The sequence below is a fragment of the Nothobranchius furzeri genome, chromosome 7 (genome assembly GCF_043380555.1).
Source record: "Nothobranchius furzeri strain GRZ-AD chromosome 7, NfurGRZ-RIMD1, whole genome shotgun sequence".
Classification (NCBI taxonomy): domain Eukaryota; kingdom Metazoa; phylum Chordata; class Actinopteri; order Cyprinodontiformes; family Nothobranchiidae; genus Nothobranchius; species Nothobranchius furzeri.
Window position 1 is genome coordinate 81,028,487 of NC_091747.1, and position 6,530 is coordinate 81,035,016.

Below are 6,530 nucleotides of genomic sequence, written 5' to 3' on the forward strand. Positions count from 1 at the left end.
CAACACGAACCAGGTGCTAAAAATATCGATACGGTAGGAGGCTGTCTCCCGTGTCCAGCCACCACCGATGCCGCGCAATTCTGGGGGCGTGAACGCGCAGGCAAGAATCTCTGCGAGGGAGGTCGAGAGAGAGAGAGAGAGAGAGAGAGAGAGAGAGAGAGAGAGAGAGAGAGAGAGAGAGAGAGAGAGAGAGAGAGAGAGAGAGAGAGAGAGAGAGAGAGAGAGAGAGAGAGAGAGAGAGAGAGAGAGAGAGAGAGAGAGAGAGAGAGAGAGAGAGAGATGTGGGGCTGTAGACTAGAGGATGTCCCTTCTTCACCTGGAAGTGATTGTGCTGACATGTGGCTCATTTTAACCACCTTAGGTGAAAAACTAGAAGCACATAGCAATGCAGATTGCTCTCGTGTGACATATTGCAAAACACATCATCATTATCATCATCATTTATTTATTTCCAACATGCCAGTAACATCCTACCTGTCTGATAGATTTCATTTTGTAAATGTACATGACAAATCTTCTTCATACTCCAGGGTTACTTGTGGAGTACCACAGGGTTCAGTGCTTGGACCAATTCTTTTTACTATGTACATGCTCCCAATTGGTAAAATCACTAGACAGCATGGGATAAACTTCCACTGTTATGTGGACGATACTCAGTTATATTTATCCATTAACCCTGATGAACCTAATCGGTTGGGTACATTACAGGCTTGTCTTGAGGACATAAAACATTGGATGACTCTAAACTTTTTGCTTTTAAATCAAGACAAGACGGAAGTTCTCATCTTTGGACCAGAAATCCAGAAAAGGAAATTGCTTAGCCAATCACCTGACCTGAATGGCTTTAAATTAATCTCCGAGAACAAAGTAAGGAACCTTGGTGTTATCTTTGATCAGGACATGTCTTTCAATTCCCAGGTTAAACAGGTTTGTAGGATATCCTTTTTCCACCTTCGGAATATTGCTAAGATTAGAAGCATCCTTTCAGGAGTGATGCTGAAAAACTAGTTCATGCATTTATTACATCAAGACTGGATTACTGTAATTCATTACTCTCAGGAAGTCCACAGAATGTAGTTAAAAGTCTTCAGCTTGTCCAAAATGCTGCAGCTAGAGTTCTGATGAGAATTAAAAAGAGAGATCATATCTCTCCTGTCTTGGCTTCCCTACATTGGCTACCTGTTAAATTCAGAATAGATTTTAAGATCCTTCTTCTCACACATAAAGCTCTTAATAATCAAGGTCCATCATACATCAGTGATCTGATTGTTCCATACGTTCCTAACCGAGCACTTCACTCTCAGACTGCAGGTCTACTGGTGGTTCCCAGAATATCTAAAATTAGGATGGGAGGCAGATCTTTTAGTTATCAGGCTCCTCTCCTGTGTAACCAGCTCCCAGCTTTAGTCAGTGAGGCAGACACTTTGTCAACTTTTAAGACTAGGCTTAAAACATTTTTATTTGATAGGGCCTATGGTTAAAATCTGATGTTGGCCTACATCTGGACAAGTGGGGGAGTACAGGGAGGTGGAGTGTACAGTCGGTAAAGACGGCTCTTCTTTGCCCTGCCTCCAACATGCCTCCATCTAAATAGGATAGATTATCCAGAGTTTTCTCTGTAGTTATGCTGCTATAGGCTTAGACTGCTGGAGGATACACTGACCACTTTCCACACTCTACTACCTTCTTCTACAATCTGCTCTTTAACTGTATTATTTTCTGCTATTTCAGCTGTTAACTTTATTTTCTCTCTAAGTGTTTTTCTCCCCAGAAGAAGCTACAATGATGTTCTGCTGAGCTGTGGTGGCCTCATGGAGGGGGCCATAGTCTAGCACACTGCTGCTAACCACTAAAACATTCTCCCTCTCCTGATAATAATTTTTGCTTTCCTTGACGTTGGATGTGCTACTACTAGTTTATCCGTTTAATTATAGATCCACTAGAATAAATACAATAAAGTTTATCTCTCACCAAATAGAATATTTACTAAGACATCACAATGGAACTGTAGACACATTATTGTGTGTGTGTGTGTGTGTGCGTGCGTGCGTGCGTGCGTGCGTGCGTGCGTGCGTGTGTGTGTGTGTGTGTGTGTGTGTCTGCTCTGTCTTCTCGATCCCCAGTGAGTCGTGGAGGATGACTGCTTATATTGAGCCAGGATTCTCTGGAGGTTTCTTCCTGTTAAAAGGGAGTTTTCCTCTCCACTGTCGCTGCATGCTTGCTTAGTGAGGATTGCTGTATAGTCACTGACACTAGTCAGTGACTTGATGCAATTTGCTGGGTTCCTTATATAGGACACATTATTTCTGATTGGCTTAATGAACTGTGAATTGGAATGTTTATTATGTGAAGTGCCTTGAGACGACTCTTGTCGTGATTTGGCGCTATATAAATAAACTTGAATTGAATTGAATCACAATTAACAACATGATATAAATCAATAATAAACCTCACTAGATAAATCAAGTTGACATTGTTGTAATAGGCATGTTCGAAAGGGAGTGGGCGGAAGCCAAGCTTATTCAAGCCCACCCCTGTTTTTCACTAACAATTTAACATTCAGTATAGCATTAACTCAAATTCAACAACCTTATGACCAAAGAAAATCATAATCATAACAATAATAATAATGGTAGTCTAGACAATTTAACAATTCTTGTCAATATAATTAATTGTATATTCCCATACACCTTTACTCACATCATCGCCCATTCTCATGTGTAATGTATTTTAACCAAACTGTTCTTCTGTAGTGTGCTTTAAAAATCTGAATATTTTGATATTGTTTGTGATCACTCTTTAAGTTATTCCATATTTTTATCCCACACACAGACACTCAAAAGCTTTTACGTGTTGTTCGCACCAGTGGTAATTTAAATATTTAATCTCTCCTTAGACTACGTGACAGCTCTTTAATTATAAATAGCTTTTGTAAATTATTTGGTAGAAGTTTATGAAATGCTTTGAAAAGAATTTGAACTGTTGATATTTAATTATATCCTGTAATAGTAATAATTTTGTTTTTAAAAAAAAGTTGATTTGTGTGTTCTAAGAATCCAACCTTATTTATACGGACTGCTCTTTTTTGTAATATATAAAGAGGATGTAAGGAACATTGATAATTATTTCCCCATACCTCAGCGCCATAAGTAAAATAAGGGAGAACTAAGGAGCAATACAATACACGAAGTGTGCTGCAATCAAGAAATGACAAGGCTTTATTTATTATCGATAGACTTTTTGAGATTTTTTGTTTTATGTGTCTGATGTGAGGTTTCCATGACAGTTTACTGTCTATTGTGATTCCCAAAAATATGCTTTCTTGTACCATTTCAATTTGAAACCCATCTATATTTATTGGCAACTCAAACTTTGTTTCTTGATTACCAAATTTTATTGCTTTAGTTTGTTTAAATTTAATGACAACTTATTGTTGTCCATCCATCTTTTAACAACAATCAATTCTTCATTTTTTTTAAAGATTTGGATAATTGTCACTGCTTTTAAAATATAGTTTTATCATCTGCTAAAAAAATAAATTTGAGTAATGTAGATGTTTAAAAAATATCATTAATGTACAAATTGAACAAACTAGGTCCCAGTACTGATCCCTGGGGTACACCACAAACAATGTCAAGATTTTTTTTTACTTTTTCTGTCCAGTATTAATATACTGTACCCTTCCACCCAAATAACTTCTTACCCAGTTCAATGCCACTCCTCTAATTCCGTAAATTTCCAATTTGCCAAGCAGAATTGAGTGATTTATTGTATCAAAATCTTTTTTGAAGTCAATAAAAATTCCAATTGCTTATTTTTTGTCATCAAGTGCACTGGTGATTTCTTCCACGGCATCTAATATAGTCATAGAAGTTGTTCTTTTATTTCTGAAGCCATATTGTCCATCATTAACTATGTGATGTTTAGCAATGAAATTTTCTAGTCGTGTATTAAAGAGTTTTTCCAAGATTTTTGAAAACTGAGGAAACAATGAGGTCGGTCTATAGTTGGTAAACATGTGTTTATCATTATTTTTGTAGATTGGTATGACTTTACCAATTTTCATTTTGTTTGCAACAGTACCGGTTTGAAATGATAAGTTACAAATGTAGGTGAGTGGTTTGGAGATATAATTTATAACTTTTTTCACCAGAAACATGTCAGTGTCATGACAGTCGGTAGATTGTTTGCTTTTGCATTTATAAACAATATTTCTTGTTCGGTTATAGCCGCAAGAAAAACTGAGTGTGTGTTTACTTCAATCATTTCTCACATCATTATTATTTATTACTAGTGATCCTGGCAACCCTTGCCCGATGCTGATAAACACACAAGACCTGACTGAACAGCACAGAGCAGCTGAATGATGATAGATGTCACAACACACCAAACAAAAACAAAACTAGCTTTTAAATGAACAAGCAATGCCTTAGAAAAAGTGAACTTGTCAGAATCAGAGCAGGAGAAGTAGGACCCAAGATCAGAGCACCAGACGACATGGGGCAGGAGTGATTCAAAAAAGGTAGAATCCTTTATTTGGGAGATTATCCAAAATTCCACGGACAGGAAGCCAAGCCAGGTATCAAGAAACATGACAAAGCTCAGGAGTTCACTAACTGAGCAGGAATCTCTGGTTTACACGGGGTAAACAAAACAACACTGACAACAACAATGGACCGACAACACCTTGAGACGCGGACAGGGTTTTATACACAGGGGCAGAATGGTTGGGAGATGAGCTGCATGTGCGTGGGGGAGAGAGAAACCGAGGAGAACCTGATGAATTCAATTCACTAATTAGGGAGAGGAATCTAAGCTGAGGAGGGGAAATAAAACATAACCTATGAATAATAACTAAACCTTAAGACTAGAAGAACAAGATAAATAACTAGTGATATGAGGAGAAAAGGAGAAATAAACCAGTGGGGAAGGAACAAGGAAGGAGACTAAAAGAAAACCTGAACCTCTGAAAACTGCAGGGGAAAACCAACTAGATAATATAAATACAAAAAGGAACTAAAGAATGAGTGAACCTGGGAAACCTGGTGGGAGCTGGAAACAAGAAGGGGCATAGGAAGCTTGGGTACACCTGAGGGGAATCCTAGACACCTGGAGGGAACTGGGGACCACGAGGACACAGAACAAGACAGGAACACAGAGACTGAATCTGAACATAGACACCTGGAGGGGGCAGGGGACCACAGGGACGCAGAACAGGAGACACATGAGGAACCCAAGGAGACACATAAAGGGGAACATAGAGAGGGCAGGAGAACACAAGGAGACACAAAAGGGGAACACAGGACGCAGAACATGACAGTAACCCCCCCCCCCCCCCCCCCCCCCCCCTTCCCAAGGGCAGATACCAGATGCACACAAAACACCAGAAAGACAAAAGGGAGAACAACAAACACAAGACAAGGACAAACAGGACACGAGAAACCACAGGGCGGGTGAGGGGGGACAAAACACAGGAGAGTCCGGCGGGAAGCCAGCGACTAGGGGCCAAGGGAGGCCGGGACCTGGAGAGTCTGGGGGGCCGGCGACAAGGGGCCAAGGGAGGTCGGGACCTGGAGAGTCTGGGGGGCCGGTGACGAGGGGCCAAGGGAGGTCGGGGCCTGGAGAGCCTGGGGGGCCGGCGACGAGGAACCAGGGACCAGGAAACACCGGGAGGTCGGCGACGGGGAACCAGTAGCTGGGGCGCAGGAGACTCTGGAGGCTGAGGGGACGAAGACTCTGGAGGCAGAGGGGAAGAAAATTCTAGAAGCAGAGGGGATGGAGGGACGCTAGAGGAGGTTGAAGACGGGGACTCTGAAGACGGGGACTGCCGTGGCGCTGACTTGGCTGAAGATGCCTGGCATGGCGCTAACTCTGCAGGTTGGACCGGAGCGTCTTGGGCAGGCTGGACCAGAGCCTCTTGGACATGCTGGACCGGGACCGCCGCTAGACGAGGATGCGGTGCGACCTCGGGGCCTACCGCTGGATGAGGATGCGGTGATGACGGGTGGGGCTCGTGATGAGCTGAGGTTGGCGGCGGGTGGAGCTCGGGCTGAGGTTGCCGAGCCGGGAACACCTGGGCTGATGGTGCAGCTCCGCCCTGAGGAGGCTGCTGGCGACGTCGTTATTGAGAGGAGGTAGAGGTGACGCTTTCGGGACCAGGTGACGGTGTGGTGGTTTGGCCCATCAGAGGTGCTGAGATGGCACCAACAGGGGAGAAGGAGATGAAGCCGGTTCTGATAGTTTGGACAGAAGCAGGAAGGGACTGGAGTCTGGGAGCAGAAGGAGGAGACATGGAGGAGGAAGTGGCAGGAGCAACTGGTGGGTGAGTCCAAAAGAGTGTGTAATCATGCTGTAGACTACAGCATGATTACACACTCTTTTGTATAGTTTATCAGCAAAAAAAAGTTGATTTTGGGTGGCTTGCTCTTTAAGTCTGCAGCACACAAGAGCAATCTGCTGAGCCGACGACCTCAAATGACCTTTTGCTCAGCAGATACCTCGCTGTGTGCGCCAGTTTTTGGGAATTTTTT